Below are 18008 nucleotides of genomic sequence, written 5' to 3'. Positions count from 1 at the left end.
ACTCACCAAGGCTCCTTCGACAGAACCTTCCAAACCCATGACCTTTACTACTTAGAAGGACGAGTAGCAAATGCATGGGAACACCATTACATAGAACTTTCCCTCCAAGTCACCTACCATCCTGACTTGGAACTATTTCGCCATTCAATCACTGTCACTGGGTCAAAATTTTGGAACCCCTTTCCAGATGGATTGTAGCAGTTCAAGAAGGAAGCTCACCGTCACCTTCTCAAGGGCAATTAAGGATGAGGAATAAATGTTGGCTTAGCCAGTGATGCCCATATCCCATAAATGAATAAAAAATAAATAAATACCCACTGTCAATACCCTGGGGGTTTCCATTAACCACAAACCTTACTGGACCAGCCATATAAATACTGTGGCTACAAGAGCAGGTTAGAGGCTGGGAATTTGTGGTGAGTAACTCACCTCCTGACTCCCCAAAGTCTGTCCTAATACCTCCTCATGTGGCTCAGTTTCAAATTCTGTTTGATAGCGTTCCTTTGAAGCACCATGGGTTGTTTCACCACATAAAAGGCACTATATTAATGCAAGTTAATGTTGTTGTTACACATCTACACCTAGAATTTCTGCAGGGATTCTCCCGGTCTCCCACCAAAACCTTTTTGGAAGAATGGCAGAAACCCTGGAGAAACAACGTAGATGGCCATCTAATTTTTCCCTGTTCAATCTTCTTTGAAACAGACTATAAGGGAAATGAATGTTGTCCTTATGGCTAGTACTTAAATTGTTTTCATTACTGTTAAAACATTACTGAGAAAATATTAACATAAAAATATTTACTGTAAAATGGTTTAGTTTCTGCTTCTGCCTATGTTGCAGAAATGAGATCCACACAGATGCTTGCGATCCCAGTCATTTTACCAGCATGTGCATTCTAACTATAAAAATTAAAATTTGTTTCGGAAAATGTTGAATTTTGTTTGTACTTTTCATTTGATAAAGATTATAATTAAATTATACTTTAGTTCTTGTGATTTTAAAAAAATTTGTTCATGAGATATGGATGTCATGGAAAAGCCATTATTTATTGCCCATCCCTAATTGACCTTGAGAAGATGATGGTGAGTACCTTCTTAAACTGCTAGTCTGTAGGTACACCCGCTGTGCTATTAGGTAGGGAATTCCAGGATTTTGACTTAGCAATGATGAAGGAATGATATTTCCAAGTTAGGAGGATGTGAGACATTGAGTAGAACTTAATAGAACCATAGAACACTACAGCACAGAAAACAGGCCATTCGGCCCTTCTAGTCTGTGCCAAAATATTATTCCGCTAGTCCCATTGACCTGCACCTAGTCCATAACCCTCCAGACCTCTCCCATCCATGTATCTATCTAATTTATTCTTAAAACTTAAGAGTGAGCCCGCATTTACCACGTCAGATGGTAGCTCGTTCCACACTCACCATTCTCTGAGTGAAGAAGTTCCCCCTAATGTTCCCCCTAAACCTTTCCCCTTTCACCCTAAAGCCATGTCCTCTCGTGTTTATTTCTCCTAATCTAAGTGGAAAGAGCCTACTCGCATTTACTCTGTCTATACCCCTCATAATTTTGTAAACTTCTATCATATCTCCCCTAATTCTTCTACGCTCCAAGGAATCTTTCCCTGCAACTCAACTCCTTAAGACCCGGCAACATCAGAGGATAGCATTCCCATTCACTTGCTGTCCTTGTTTTTCTAAGTGGTAGAGGTTTGCAGGTTTGGAAAGTGCTGTCAAAGGAGCTTTGGGTAATTGCAGCAATAGCGTGCCGATGGGGAGGAATGGGTGTCAAAGCTGGTGGATTACTTGAAGCATGTTGATTACAGTGCATGCTGAAGAACATCATTAAAAAAAGATCAATATATTTTGTCTCCTTTTTAAAGAGGTTCATATGGCTTTGTGAAGAGAGTTGTGAATAAACAGAGTGGGACTTCCTGCGCAGCTAAGTTTATCCCACTTAGAAGAAGTACCAGGTCACAGGCTTATGAAGAACTTGCCATCTTATCCAGAGTTAACCATCCAAAGATTTCCTGCTTACTCGATATGTTAGAAACCAAGCGAACACTTGTGTTGGTGCTAGAAATGTATCCTTTCTGTGGTTTTTACCTGTTTATTTCTTTCTTATTGTTTCTGTTAATGTTTGGACCCATTTCATTCTCCATACGTGCAACAAAGAGATATCTGAGGTAGATGAGTTTCTTTGTGTTCTGCAGAGCAGGAAGGTCCCTGCCTCTTGCTGAGATAGCTCATGTCAGCAATGGTGACACTAGGGGCACCACTATTTGGTTTCAGCACTATCAGGCTAGGAAACTAAAAAAAAGCCATTGTTCTTACTTGTGATTGCTATTCAGTGATTCATTCTGTATGTGAATGTTGAATGAGGATATAGTTATGCTTGGCTTTGTTGCCTCATGTTTGAGTAGCCAGTTGTACAAGATACAGGAGAGCTACCACCACCCTTGAAAACTTTATTTTCCCCAGCATCTATGTACAACCATCATTCAGTTTTCTTTGAATGGTCATCCAGACTATTCTCAGATCATCTGTAGTCTACTGTTTCATAAGAACAGTTCTTCAGTTCCAAAGTAGTCCAATAGTCCTGCCTCCTAATATAAATTGATTCAGGTGAAAATTCATATAAAACCTCTTTTTGTAACAAGCGGGTTGGCAAGAGGGAGGATCAGGGAGGAATGTGGTGAGCGCAAGAGGCGGCAAGTGGGAGGATTTGTGAGGGAAGTGGTGAGCACAGAGGTGTTAAAGAACAGGAGGATCAGCAAGAGGGAGGATCGGGGAGGGAAGTGGTGACCGGGGGGCTGAGGAGCGGGAGAGGCAGCGAGCAAGAGAGGATTTTTGGGCCAGTTAGGTTCAAGGCAGCCAATAAGTTTTTAATTGAAAAATTATAGGTCAGGAACATAATCCACCCTTATTACATGTTTTTTTTATAGGAAAGTAATTTTTGTTTAGCATGTTTTTGTTTAGCTTGCTATTTTTCAGGAACACATTAGGAGTGCTAAATGAGGAATAGATGTAAAGTAATTAAGTTAATGAGAGAGATAACATAAGTAATTAACATAAATATTATAAAGATTATCATTCATTCCCAAAAGTTCGAAAATGAACTGCCACCAGCAACATCAGTTAGAATGCAAGGGTGCAGTGCATAAGGAAAAGTAGTGAATTATGCTCAATGTGTATCAAACCTTGGTTAAATCACACTTGGTATATTGTGTACAGTTACTAATGTGTTTATCTTTTAGAATCATTTTTTGTGTTTTACTTACCAAGATATCTTTTTGATTAAATAAATTGCAATGAATCTATAAGTACTTTTTAAATTCCACTTGTGGCCCTTTTAAAATTTTCCAATGTCCCAATTGATCCTCACTACTTTTCTCATTAATACCACTGGTTTAGAATGCACTCTGATCCCCCTTTCTGAGGTTTGAAGGTGGATGACCTCAGACTTTCCTAAATTGAACTCCATCTGTCTTAATTTTGTTCATTCTTACTTTATACAGCAGGAAAAGCCATTGGTTTACCTAGAAGTAGTTAAGGTTCCCTATACAAACAAATGATTACGGTGTTCTTGTCTTTCTCAGTAGTACAGGTTTCCAGCTGGAGGAGCTGTTTTGTCAGTACTTTCAGTTCTGAATTGTTAAAAAAAGGCACAAGTGAGAACCTAGTCAGCTCAAAACCATAAATCTTCAGTATCACACTGTGGAGCCTAGCAGAGCAAGTATTCAACATATAAATGCATTGTGTTGTATTCAAATGAGGTTTGGGGAAGAGTAGAATTTGAACACATATATTTATAAGTTAGGTACTCAGCATTTAATCTCCTGATATTTGGTACCAGGATTAAACATTTAGAATAATAACGCATCAGTGATTAAGTGATCCATACAATATTGCAGCTTTTTTCACTGTTGATGATTAAACACCAACTGTGAAATGTTTTGATTGGAAAGTGGGGGTGTGTTGATTATTGAGTCACTCCAGTTTAAGATGAAGCACCAATTTTGTTATAGGTGAGTTGCAGAATGGTTCCCAATGATAGAAAATTCATAGTCACCTGTCCTATGATTTTTCCATTGCTTAATAAGGTCACAGCCGAGCTGAGCTTGGCCTCAAAGTCACATTCATGTTTGTTCCCCATAATCCTTGACTCCCCTATAGTTCAAAAATCAGTCTGTCTCAGCCTTGAATATATTCAATGATTCAACCTCCACAGATCTCTGGGATAGAGAATTCCAAAGACTGACAAGCCTCTGAGAGAAGAAATTCCTCCACATCTCCACCTTAATGGACGACCCCTTATTTTGAAACTATGGCCTCGAGATCTAGATTACCCAGAGGGGAAACAGCCTCTCAGCATTTACCTTGTCAAGTCCCCTCAGAATTTTAAATGTTTCAATAAGATTTATTTTATTTGTTCTTGGGATTGAGTGCCACTGGCAAGGCCAACATTTATTACCCATCCCCATTTTCCCTTCCTGAACCATTGCCATCCATGTGGTGTAAATACATCCACAGTGCTGTTAGGGAGGGAGTTCCAGGAAGTTGACCCAATGGTAGTGAAGGAAGGACAACATAAAGGATCAGGATGATATGTGACTTGGAGGTGAACTTGCATGTGGTGGTGTCCCCATACATCTGCTGTCCTTCTAGATGGTAGAGGATGTGTTGATATCTTAGTAGTAGATTACAAATAATTCAGAAATCAAATAGAAACCCAATGCCCATGCTTCCCAAAGCAAGACCAGGCCAACTGTCAGTCACTGAGACAAGTGTGTTGCCTGCGTGCACCACCTGCTCTTCCATGTTGTTTATGTTTGTTACCCTGAGCTAGATTATCAGGTGTTCTAATGAAGGATTGTTGGACCATTTGTTCAAAAAGAATATAGTTGCAGAAACCAAGGTAAGATTTGTTTTCACCTATAAATATAATTTATTTATTTATTTACCATGTGCATTGTCACAGAGCCAAACAATAGCCTTGTCAGTTGCCAAATGGAGTTCTTTAAGCCCGCCTTCAAGTCAGATGAGCAGACACTCCTTGACAATATGAGTCATTGCTTGGACTGCACCACAGTTTCTGTCAGGATGGTCTTGGCGACCCTACTAATGTTGGGGTCTGCACAGAGACCTTGGCCAGTCTGGAAACGGTTTTAAAGGGCGCACTGTCACCTTGGGAGATCAAAGCCTGATGGGTGAGCAATGGGGTCTACAATGAGAGAGTGGTTTCTGGTGGATGCTTTCTCCTTCCATTCCTCCTACCATAGGTCCTCAGCTGTTGCTCCTCAGCATGGTAGGGTTAACCATATGGGGTGGCACGAGAGAAAGCATTCTGCTGGTGGGTTGAAGAGGTCATTGAATAAAGGCAGGCTTGGGTTGGAGTAGTACTTCTCCAGTAGCTTGTTAGTTCCAATTACCCTTTCAATATGACAGGGGACAATGTTGCTCAGGACTGGGAGCCAGGGCAGATGAGTTGGTCAAAGAGTACCTGTGATGATGCACATTGCTGAGTTGAGTTGTACATCAGTAAGTTTGGTGAGGGCAGACTAATACCATATAGGGGCACAGTATTCTGCAGTTGAATACATGATGGCAAGAGCAAATGCCGTTAGCGTCTTGGCTTGTGATCCCATGAGGTACCAGCCAGTTTACTGAGGAGGTTGTTACGGGTTTTAATTTTTTCTGCAGTCTTGATGAGGTGCTGTCTATGTGAGGGCTTGGTCAAGGGTGATGCCTCGATAAACAGGGTGGGGAATCATGCTTCAGTCTCTGGCCATCCAGGGTAATGAACAGTTCCCTCTTAGTACTGGCATTGTAAATGTGCTAGAGAATGTTTTACTTGTTCTCGATTGTAGGCACCATGCCTTGCAGTAGTCGGCCAGCTTTGCAATAACATTGTTTAATGTGTCTTCCAGTTCAGGGAAAGACAGAACCTGTATCCCACAGCAGATTCATCTGTATAGATAAACTTCCGGGATTGGGTTGGGGTAGGTCGTTGGTGTACAAGTTGAACAAGGCTGGGGCTAAGACAGAGTCCTGGGGTAGCCCATTCATCTGTTTCCTCCAGGCTAGTTTTGTAACCCATATACACCCTGAACCATCTGTTCCAGAGTAGCAATTCAATGGCATCACTAACCCCGGGAGGGAGAACTCTTGATATTTTGACGGATAGGCCAATGTGCCAGACTATATCACATGCTGGAGTGAGGGCAAGGAAAATGACTCCTGCTTTGAGATTCCTTTGAAAGCCATTTTCAATTAAAGTGGTTAATGCGAACAGTTGATCACATGTGCTTCCTCCTTGTCGAATGCCTGCTTGGTCCTTACTCAGGATGATCTCCACTTCTGGCTTGATCCACTGTAGGATTAGGCACTTTACGACCTTGAAGCACACTGATAGGAGGGAAATTGGATGGTAGCTTGATGTTAATTTTGGGTCTTTGCCTGGTTTTGGCCATTAACTTGAGGCATGTGCCAGGATTTTGGCAGCCTTCCCTCAAATATAACCCTTGTAAAGAATTGAGCTGGCCTAGGGGCCAGGGTGTTTTAGGAGAGGATGAGAATCTATGTATACTTTGACAAATTATTAACAGGACAGACATTAGTGGAAATTTGAGAATCAGGTTCAGAGAAAATGTATGTCTCATTGACTGTCCTCCCAATTTTCTAGTGGCCAGCAAGTCAAAAGCACCATGAGTTGGGTACACTAACTTCCACACTTGATTTCCTAATCCACATTCCACATCAAGAGCAGAGTCTCCAGAGTTTATTCCCAAATTCCATCTGGACAAAGATCTGAGATTAGTTCTTGATTGTTTTTGATCAATTGCAGCTATTTATTTTTTTTTGTGCTCACTAAGGTGGGAAATGACAGTACTGCCATGTAATATTTGCCTTACATATAAATTATCCAGGTTTAGGAATTGAGGGAAAACTCACATTTTCTGGTGAAATGACAAAATTTGGGAAAGATTGTGAAAGGCTACAGGAGGATGTAGATAGATCAATAGGCAACAGATGCAGAAAAGCATGAAGTGTACATTTTGGAATTATGGAAACGAAATGAAACTGCACCTTAAAAAATTAGCAGTCCCTCTGTGAGGAGGATGCTTAGCATGGAGTCCTAGAGTAATGAGAGAGAAAATGAAAGGGGACGAGAAAGAGAGAAAGGCAGGAAGGAATAGAGGCAATGTCAGTGCAAGGTAAAAGAGGTAGAAAAGGGAAGGTAAAAGAGGTGGAAAAGGGAAGATAAAAGGCTAAGGGAGAAACACCATTAGCAGGAAAAAAAAATCTTAAAATCCACATTCCACATCGGCAGTCAGTCATATCAGTCAGTTAGTCAATCCATGGTCAATGAGGGGGCATTCTTGAGCTTCCTTCTTGCTCTCACGGCTTTGGCCTTTGTCATCCGCCTTGCTTCAACACCTTGGTGAAGCAGGGCTCGCCGTCTTGGCGTTCCAGTGCACAGTCTTCCTAGCTGTTGAGGTCAAAGCTGACCTTCAGGTAAGCTTTCAGGGTATCTTCAAATCATTTGCACTGGCCACCTTGTGATCTTTGACCAGTCACGAGCTGGGAATAGGGAGCGTGCTTTGGAAAGCGAGTGTTTGGCATACTGATGCAGTGACCTGTCCAGCGCAGTTGCCTCGGAAGAATGGTCATCTCTATGCTCAGGATGTCTGCTTCCTGGAGGATGCTCGTCTTCATGGAGCGGTCCATCCAGGCGACACGTAAGATCTCCCATAGGCATGTCTTATGTATGGTATGTCTTAAGTTTACTCAAGTGTCAGTAATAGGTCACTCAGGTTTTGCAACTGTAGAGGAGGGTTGGGACGACGACTGCCTTGTAGCCTACAACCTTTGTCCATCTGTAGGAGATGGCTACTGAAGACTCGACTGAGCACCTTCCCAAAGGAGGAGTTTGCACATTGGATCCTGTGTAGGATCTCCACGTCTATGATCGCTGACTGGGACATGTGGCTACTGAAATAGCGCAACTAGTTGAATGCCTCCAGTGGGTGACCTGTAACTGTGATTTTGGGGGCGTTTGGTGCAAGCCCTGGTTTTGGCTGGAGGAGGAGATGCAGCCCTATGGTTCGATACGTTGCTTTGAACAGGTAAAAGGTGGCCTGTAGGTCGTCTTCTGTGTGCGCCAGGATAACATAGTCATCCACATAGAGGTCCATTATGGTCATATGCAATACTTTGGTCCTCACTTTCAGCTTCTGGAGGCTGAGAAGCTTCTTGTTGAACCTGCACTCAATTCAGACCCCCGGTAGGAGGGTATCTTTGACCATGCTTCCGTCCCTGGACGAAATTCACAAGCCATTACACACGCCAAAAATAACAAAGCTGCCAGCCCAAATGGTATCCCAGCTGAGATATATAAGCTTAGCAGGGACTTAGTCTTGCAGAACCTATCCTTACTTTTCCAGCAAATCTGGCATGAAGCGAGGCCCCCCAGAAGACCTAAGAGATGCCAAGGTTGTCGCAATCTTCAAGAAGGGAAACAGGGCTGAATGTGACAGCTACCGAGGCATAGTTTTATTCTCCACTGCAGGCAGGATCCTTGCCAAAATAGTATCGGACCATCTACTTCTACTTGCAGAAGTACCAATGTGGATTCAGAGCATTGCAAGGCATGACAGATCCGATCTTTACCATTCGGCAGATCCAAGAGAAATGTGACCAGCAAAACCAAGCTCTCTATATGGCCTTCATTGACCTGATAAAGACCTTCAACTCAGTCAACCAGGAAGCTCTTAGAAAGAAAAACAAAAATTGCTGGAAAAACTCAGCAGGTCTGACAGCATCTGTGAAGAGAAAGGCAGAGTTATCGTTTCGACTCTTCTTCAGAACTAAAGAGAATAAAAATGTGGTGAAATATATACTGTTTAATGGGGGTAGGACAGTTGAAGCTGGATAGAAGGCTAGTGATAGGTGGAGGCAAAGGAGAGATTGCAAAAGATATCATAAACAAAAGGTCAAAGGGGTGTTGATGGTGGTGATACTGGATAAAGGAGGTGCTAATGGTGACATTAAGAGTAGAAAGCAGGAAGAGCAAGTGACAGATGGCCCTAGTGGGGGTGGGGTGGAGGGAGGGGACGATGTGGGAGAAAAGAACGAAATAGGCTAAAAGGTGAGGATAAGACAATGAATGGAAATAATTTTTAAAAATAATAATAATAGAAATAAGTAGGGAAAAAAATATATATATATAAAAATAAAAAATTTGAAAAAAGGGATCAAAAAGGGGTGAGGATGGAGGAGAGAGTTCATGATCTGACATTGTTGAACTCAATTTTAATTCCAGAAGGCTGTAAAGTGCCTAATCGAAAGATGAGTTGCTGTTCCTCCAGTTTCCATTAAGCTTCACTGGAATATTGCAGCAGCCCAAGGACGGACATGTGGGCTTGAGACCAGGGTGGTGTGTTGAAATGGCAATCGACAGGAAGGTCTGGGTCATGCTTGAGGACAGACGTAAGGTGTTCCGCAAAGTGGCCACCCAGTCTCCAATGTAGAAGAGACCGCATTGGGAGCAGCAAATGCAGTAGACTAAATTGAGGGAAGTGCAAGTGACGCACTGCTTCACTTGAAAGGAGTGTTTGGGCCCTTCAATGGTGAGGAGGGGGGAAATAAAGGGGCATGTGTTGCACTTTCTGCGATTGCATGGGAAGTTGCCGTGGGAGGGGTTGGGGTGTTGGGGGTGATGGAGGAGTGGACCAGGGTGTCCCGGAGAAAACGGTTCCCACGGAATGCCAGCGGGGGCTAAAGGGAAGATGTGTTTGGTGGAGGCATCATGCTGGAGTTGGCAGAAATGGCAGAGGATGATCCTTTGAATGCAGAGGCTGGTGGGGTGAAAAGTGAGGACAAGTGACCAGTATCCTGGTGAATCACATAACTAGGGTTGTAGATAGGGCTAAATAGTGGCGGGGAGGGTTCAGTTGCATGGAAATGTAAAAAATCGAAGTTTAAGGAGAGAGTATGAGTGCAGGTTAGTGACAAGTTACCAAAAAGTGAAAGGAAGGGACAGAGTGTGTGAACGCCATATTGCACCAAAGGGTCATATAAAAGCAGAAAAAATTGACAATAGGGCAAACTTAAAGGCTTTGTATCTGAATGTGCATAGCATTTGGAATAAAACTAATGAGTTAACAGCATAAATAGAGATAAATAGGTATGATTTGGTGGCGATTACTGAGACATGGTTACAGGGAGAACAGGTTTGGAGTTGAATGTCCAAGGGTACTCAGTGTTTCGGAAGGATAGGCAGGAAGGGAAAGGAGATGATGTAGTTTTGTCAGTAAAAGAAGATATCAGTGCTAATGTGAGGAATGATATAGGCACTGGAAAGCAAGATGTAGAGTCAATCTGGGTAGAAATAAGAAATAGCAAGGGAAAGAAGTCCCTGGTGGGAGTAACCTATAGGTCCCCAAACAGTAGTTCAGCAATAGGGCACAGTATAAACCAGGAAATACTGGGAGCATGTAAGAAAGGCACAGCAATAACCATGGGTGATTTTAATATGCATATAGACTGGACTAATCAAATTGGCAAGGGTAGCCTTGAGGAAGAGTTCATAGAGTGTGTTAGAGATTGGTTCCTGGAGCAATATGTTGTGGAACAAACCAGGGAGCAGGCTATTCTGGATTTGGTTTTGTGTAATGAGATGGGATTAATTAATGATCTCATAGTAAAGGATCCTCTAGGGAAGAGTGATCATTGCATGCTAGAATTTCAAGTTCAGTTTGAGAGCGAGAAACTTGAATCCCACACTAGTGTTCTGGAGTTAAACAAAGGTAACTACATAGGCATGAGAGCAGACTTGGCCCTAGTGGATTGGCAGGAAGACTACGGGTTAGGACAGTTGATGAATAGTGGCAGATATTTAAGGAGATATTCAATTCCTCCCAAGTGAAATATATTCCAAAGAGGAAGAAAGCTGAAGAAGGAGAGGGGGAAAAGCATCCACGGCTAAGCAAGAAACTTAAAGACAACATAAAGGCAAAAACTAAGGCATACCAAATTGCAAAGGTCAGTGGCAGACTGAAGGTTGGGAAACTTTTGAAGATCAACAAAGGGTTACTAAAAAAATAATAAAAAGAGCAAAGATAAATTATGAAAGAAAACAAGTGCAAAATATAAAAACTGATAGCAAAAGCTTCTACAAGTATAGAGAGTAGCTAAAGTGAATGTTGGTCCCTTGGAGGATGAGACTAGGGAGTTAATAGTGGGGAATGCAGAAATGGCAGAGATGCTTAATCAATATTTTACCTCAGTTTTCACAGTGGAGGACACTAGCACTACCCCGATAGTAACAGGTAGTGCAGAGGGTATAGAGAAGAAGGAAGTTAGAACAATCACCATCACCAGAGAAAAAGTACTGAGCAAACTATTGGGATTAAAGGGTGACAAATCCCCAGGACCTGATAGCCTACATCCTAGGGTCTTAAAGGAAGTGGCAGCGGAGATAGTGGATGCATTGACTATAATATTTCAAAATTCCCTGGGTTCTGGAAAGGTTCCAGTGGATTGGAAAAATGCTAATATAACATCCTTATTCAAAAAGGGGGAGGCAGAAAGTAGGAAAGTATAGACCAGTTAGTTTAACATCTGTCATTGGGAAATTGTTGGAATCCATTATTAAGGAAGTAATAATGGGGCATTTGGAAAGTCAAAATGCAATCCACCAGAGTCAGCATGGATTTATGAAGTGTAAATCATGTTTGACTGATTTGCTAGAGTTCTTTGAAGATGTGACAAGCAAAGTGGATAATGGGGATCCTGTAGATGTAGTATATTTGGACTTCCAGAAGGCCTTTGATAAGGTGCCGCACAAAAGATTAATACACAAGATAAGATCACATGGAGTTAGGGGTAATATATTAGCTTGGATAGAAGATTGGCTAACCAACAGAAAGCAGAGAGTCGGGATAAATGGGGCTTTTTCTGGATGGCAAGCTCTAACAAGTGGGGTGCCATAGGGTTCGGTCCTTGGGCCCCAACTATTTACAATCTATATTAATGACTTGGATTCAGGGATAGAAGGTACCATAGCTAAATTTGCAGATGACACCAAAATAGGTGGGAAAGTAAGTTGCAATGAAGAAATAAGAAACTTACAAATTGATATGGACAGGTTAGGTAAATGGACCAAATTTGGCAGATGGAGTTTAACGTGGATAAGCTTGAGGTTATCCATTTTGGTCGGAAGAATAAAAAGACAACTTATTATTTAAATGGAGAGAAACTTCAGAATGTTTCAGTGCAGAGGGATCTGGGTGTCCTCTTGCATGAATCGCTGAAAGCTAGTATGCAGGTACAACAGGTAATAGGGAAGGCACATGGAATTTTGGCATTTATTGCTAAAGGAATCTAGTATAGAAATATGGAAGTGTTGTTGCAACCGTACAAGGCATTGGTAAGACCGCACCTGGAGTACAGTGCACAGTTTTGGTCCCCTTACTTGAGGAAGGATGTAGTTGCATTGGAGGAGGTTCACTAGATTGATTCCAGAGATGTGGGGCTTGTCTTATGAGGAGAGAGTGAGCAATTTAGGCCTATACTCACTGGAGTTTAGAAGGATGAGAGGAGATCTAATTGAGGTATATAAGATGCTAAAGGGGATAGACAAAGTAGACGTGGAGTGGATGTTTCGACTTGTGAGGCATTCTTGAACGAGAGGCCATAGTTTTAGGCTAAGGGGTGGTAGATTTAAATCAGAGATGAGGAGGAATTATTTTTCTCAAAGGGTTGTGAATCTGTGGAATTCACTACCTCAGAGTGCAGTGGATGCTGGGACACTGAATAAGTTTAAGGAGGAGATAGACAAATTTTTAATTAGTAATGGGTTGAAAGGTTATGGGGAGAGGGCGGGAAATTGGAGTTGAGGCCGAAATGAGATCAGCCATGATCGTATTGAATGGAGGGGCAGGCTCAAGGGGCTGAATTGCCTACTCCTGCTTCTAGTTCTTATGTTCTTATGATAGGATCCCTTAACATTATTGCTCTCCCACTCTTTGTTTCTCCACTCTGTGCAGGTGAGAGACTCATTGTGCCATGGACTTGGCTGTTGCTGCATTCCCCTGAGAAACCATCTCCCCCAGCAGTATCCAAAATGGAAAATTTGTTGGAGAGGAAGATGGACCCAGGAGACTCCTGCACTACCTGTCTCATGCTTTTATTCTATCTGGTGGTCACCCATTCCTTTTCTACCTGTGCACTCTTTACCTGCAGTGTGACCACCTCACTGTACGTGCTATCTCGTACATATCCAGACATAGCCAGTTTATCTCCAAAAATGGCTTCTCTTCCTTTGTCACACATTGTCACAAGTTTCGCCAAAGTTTTTATTCTTGGTTATAAACAGCAGCACCTTGTGTTTATTTACTGCCTTGAGCATAGAAACTCAGTACATTAAATTTGGAACCCTCACTCCCATCTTTAAATCCCCCTATGGTTTCTCCCCACCCATCACCATATCTACGTCAGCCTTGTATCTTCTCCCAAACATTATTTTCCCCTGAATCTGGACTTCTTTGCTTCACCCTCCCTTCGGCTGTATCCAACTAAAATCTTTTCAACTTGAAAGCTACTGGCAGACTATTTCTTTGACCAAGCTTTTAGTCACCCTCACCTTTCCCTTTCTAGCTTGCCATTTGTTTCCTAATGCCTTTTGTGAGGTATTCTGAAACATTTCTGTATATTAGAAGTGCTTTATAAATGCAAGTTGTTGATGGCTAATAAGCCTTCAAGGTCAGGCAGAGTTATGATAAGGTAAGTAGTGAAAGGTGAAAGCAAGAGGACACAAATTTAAGATAACCATGAAAAAAATGAATGGAGATGTGAGAAAAGATTTTCTTATACACAAGTTTTAGAACGCAGAATTGTCTGCCACAAATTGCAGCTGAATTTAAACCCATGAACTACTTTAAAGGGAACTTAATTGCTTGAAAAAGGAAGAATATTTAAGGATATGGAGAGGAAACAGAAGAGGAAAAATTAGGCTCGGTGACTTGTATGGAAATTATCAGCAGCACCAATTCAATGAGCCAAATAGACTTTTTTTGCGATAAGATTGTGATAATTTGATGATTTTATTAGTAGATCTAGTGTTAGAATAAAGTTACAGAACAGAACAGATGCAGATTAAAGAGATCTCTATTTTTCGTATATACTAATACTCTTTAAGATTTGAAGAACGTTCTATATTGCACAGTATAATATTCACCACACTACCACCCTTTTTGATTCTATAGTCATGTGCTCAATAGAAACAGGGCTGTGTTATCTGGTTGAGAGAGGTGGAAATTTTAATCCCAGACTATGCACTGTAGAGCCTTTTCTGGTCCTGAACTTTCTATGTTCCTTGTTCATCCGGATCCAAATGAAGATGCAAAGGTGAGGGGATAGTGTGACAAGCCAATCCGTGGATACTTGATAATCCTTCCTTCAAACCTGGGTGGTTCTGTACAGTACTGTCAGTTCTCAATCTAGGTGGTTTCCTTTAGTTGACCAAGAACCAGGAGAATTAGTTATTACAGGGTAAGAAAAATATTTGCCTGTTTGAAGAATTCAACTGAAATTCATCCAAGAATTCAATTGTGGAATGTTATACTCAATGTCCTGTAGATATACTTTTTCAAAGTCTCCTATTTTATCTTTGGAGGTTGCGTGATGTTAAATAATTGAAGACAATGAAAGTGCCCAATTTAACCAGTAATTTAAGACATTTTAATGAAAAAAGCAATAGGTTCATGATCTCTGTTCACTGATTGACTCTATCTAATATTTTATGTAATTTACTTTTGTGTGTGTATTTTTTAAATTTTCAGGATTGACTTTTTAATATGCTTGTTGAGTTTGTGAGATTCAAATGGTGGCATGTCATAAATCATCACACATTAATTTATACAAGGAAATTTATCAATCCATTACTCAATTAACAGTGATCAATATTTGACTGTATGTCTTTCATATTTTATTGTTTTGTCTAGGTTAAGTGCTATATCCAGCAGATTTTGGAAGGGGTCCAGTATCTCCATGACAGCAATATACTACACCTTGACATAAAAGTAAGGCTTAATTCCTTTCAACATATTAAACCATTGATTACACTCTCATTTCACTGGGCAGAACCTTCTGTATTCACTGGCGTCGGGCATGTTCAGTGGCATGAGTGGACAATATGGCGAGAAGGGCAAAAATCAGTTTCACAACGTCATGAAATCAGTTTGCAATCGTCCGCTCAGCCCATCAATGACAGGCTGCATTCCTTGCCATCGGACTTCGGGAACCTCATTGTAAAAATCAGCATATCATTATAAGGCTAGCCCACCAGACACATCCCTCCTCCCCCCGCACTGGATTGTCTGCCCACATCAGCGGGAAAACACACCGGTGCAGAACACCTCTTGACAACTGTGACGTGCAGAATTCGGGACCTAGCACCAAGGCCTTGATCACATCATGGACATCCGAGGATCAGAAGATGCTGGAGCCTGACAGCAGTAGCACACTGGAGGAACGCCCATGACATACCGGGTGAATTATCATGGACATGGCTCTGCTGCAAAACAGCTCGTGGAAGTTGGAAAATCACTATTGATTCTCCTCGTAAATCTCCTCTGCACTGGAGAGGGTGCAAAGGAGATTTACCAGAATGCTGCCTGGGCTGGAGGCTCTGATCTATGAGGAAAGATTGGATAGCCTTGGGTTGTTTTCCTTGGAGCAACGAAAGCTGAGAGGGAACCTGATAGAGATGTATAAGATTATGAGGGGCATAGATAGGGTGGATAGGAAGGTACTTTTTCCATTAATAGAGGGGTCAATAACCAGGTTGCATAGATTTAAGGTAAGAGATAGAAGGCTAAGAGGGCAGTTGAGGAGAAACCTTTTCACCCAGAGGGTGGTGGGAGTCTGGAACTCACTGCCTGAAAGGGTGGTTGAGTCAGAAACTCTCATAACATTTAAGAAGTATTTAGATATTCACTTGCATTGACATAGCCCCCAGGGTTATGGGCCAGGCACTGGAAAATGGGATTAGTGTAGTCAGATCTTTTTTGACCGGCATGGACACGATGGGCTGAATGGTCTCCTGTGCTGTAGACGTCTATGATGCTCCCAACGGATGATGGTTGAGGGGGTGAGAGAGGAAGGTCCGGGATCGACTCAGAAAGGAAGAGGTGTCGGGGGGTGAGGTTGGGAGGGGGGGAAATGAAGGTGTCGGGGGGGTGAGGTTGGGAGGGGGAAGGAAGTCTTGGGGGGAGGAAGGAGTGTGGAGAGTGGAGGGAGTAATGGTAGAGGAAGGAATCAGGAACAGGGAAGGAGTAAAGCCGGAGGAAGAAGTGAGGGTGCCTGAGGGAGTCAGGAAGGGTGCAGGACTAAGCATGGGGGGAATCTTGGGGGCGGTGGTAGGCCTAAGTGGGGGGGATGGGGTTCCAGGGCAAGGTGTTCCGAGGGAAGGAGTTCTGGGGGGGAAGGGATTCTGGGGGTGGGGAAGGGTCATTAACAAGCGCAGAGAGAGGAGAAACCATTAAAAAGCATGAGAGGGAAAAGGGCATGGAAAGCAGCTGATTGGTGATAGGATTTGTGAGTATTTCTAGGCTTTAAAGTAAAAATAACGCCTTTAATTTGTGTTTAGGTCTCTAGTCTTTTTCTCTTTTTTAAAAAATAGCTTGTTAAGTATAGGATAAAAACTGGTGTAAAAATTAATTACAATAAAGTGTAAAGAGCGGGGGATTCTTCAAGTGTAAAGAGCAGGGATACTAGAGTAATTAATTAATAAATTAAATAAAATACGATAGCGATGGCAGGACAAGTGATATGTTGCTGCTGCAGCACGTGGGAGCTGCTGGACACCAAGGAGATCCAGGGCAAACACATCTGTACCAAGTGTTTGCAGCTCGAGGAGCTTCGGATCCGAGTTGAGGAGCTGGAGTCTGAGTTGCAGACATCGTGCCACATCAGGGAGGGGGAAAGTTACCTGGACACTTTGCTCCAGGAGGCGGTCACACCTCTCAGTTAGGTAATTCAAATTTGGTCTGTGATCAGGGACAGGAAGATGTGACTGCAGGTGAAGCAGGCATGGGGACCCAGGGGGTAGCACTTGAAGAGCCTTGGCCCCTGCAAATGTCCTACAGTTACGAGGTTCTTGCAAGCTGTGTGGATGAGAGTGGGGACTGCAGTGAGGATGAGTGAACTGACCACAGCACTGTGGTACAGAGGGCCATTCAAGTGGGGGGAGGAAACAGGAACGTAATAGTGGTAGGGGACAGTATAATTAGGGGGACAGATTTTATTCTCTGCAACCGTGAGCGTGAGTCCCAAAGGCTGTGTTGCCTGCCCAGTGCCAGGATTAAGGACATCTCCTCAGGGCTGGAGAGGAACTTGGAGTGGCGACGGGACGGATCCAGTTGGCATCGTCCACATTGGCACCAACGACATTGATAGGACTAGAAAGGAGGTTCTGCTGGAAAAATTTGAACAGTTAAGAGCTAAATTAAAAAGCAGAACCTCCAAGGTAATAATCTCAGGATTACTACCTAAGCCACAGGCAAACTGGCATAGTGTAAATAAAGTCAAGGAGTTAAATGCCTGGCTCGAAGATTGTTGTGGGAGGAATGGGTTTAATTTCATGGGGCACTGGCACCAGTACTTGGGTAGAAGGGAGCTGTTCTAGTGGGACAGGCTTCACTTGAACCGTGCTGGGACCAGTGTCCTGGTAAATCAAATAACTAGGGCTGTAGAGAGAGCTTTAAACTAAATAATGGTTTCTGGGGGGCAGTTCTGGAGAGGGGATATGTACGATTACAAAACAAAAGGATATGGCAGTATTTCGGGGTAGTTATTTAGGTAATGATACCCAAAGTTTGAGAGGAAGGGACAAAGTGTATAAACAGTAAAATAAAACAGCAGCAAATAGGGTCGGGGGGAAAAAATGGTAAAAAGGCAAAATTAATGGCACTTTATTTAAATGCACGTTTTATTCGG

The sequence above is a fragment of the Carcharodon carcharias genome, chromosome 3 (assembly GCF_017639515.1).
Source record: "Carcharodon carcharias isolate sCarCar2 chromosome 3, sCarCar2.pri, whole genome shotgun sequence".
Lineage (NCBI taxonomy): Eukaryota > Metazoa > Chordata > Chondrichthyes > Lamniformes > Lamnidae > Carcharodon > Carcharodon carcharias.
Note: the sequence above shows the minus strand (reverse complement) of the source record.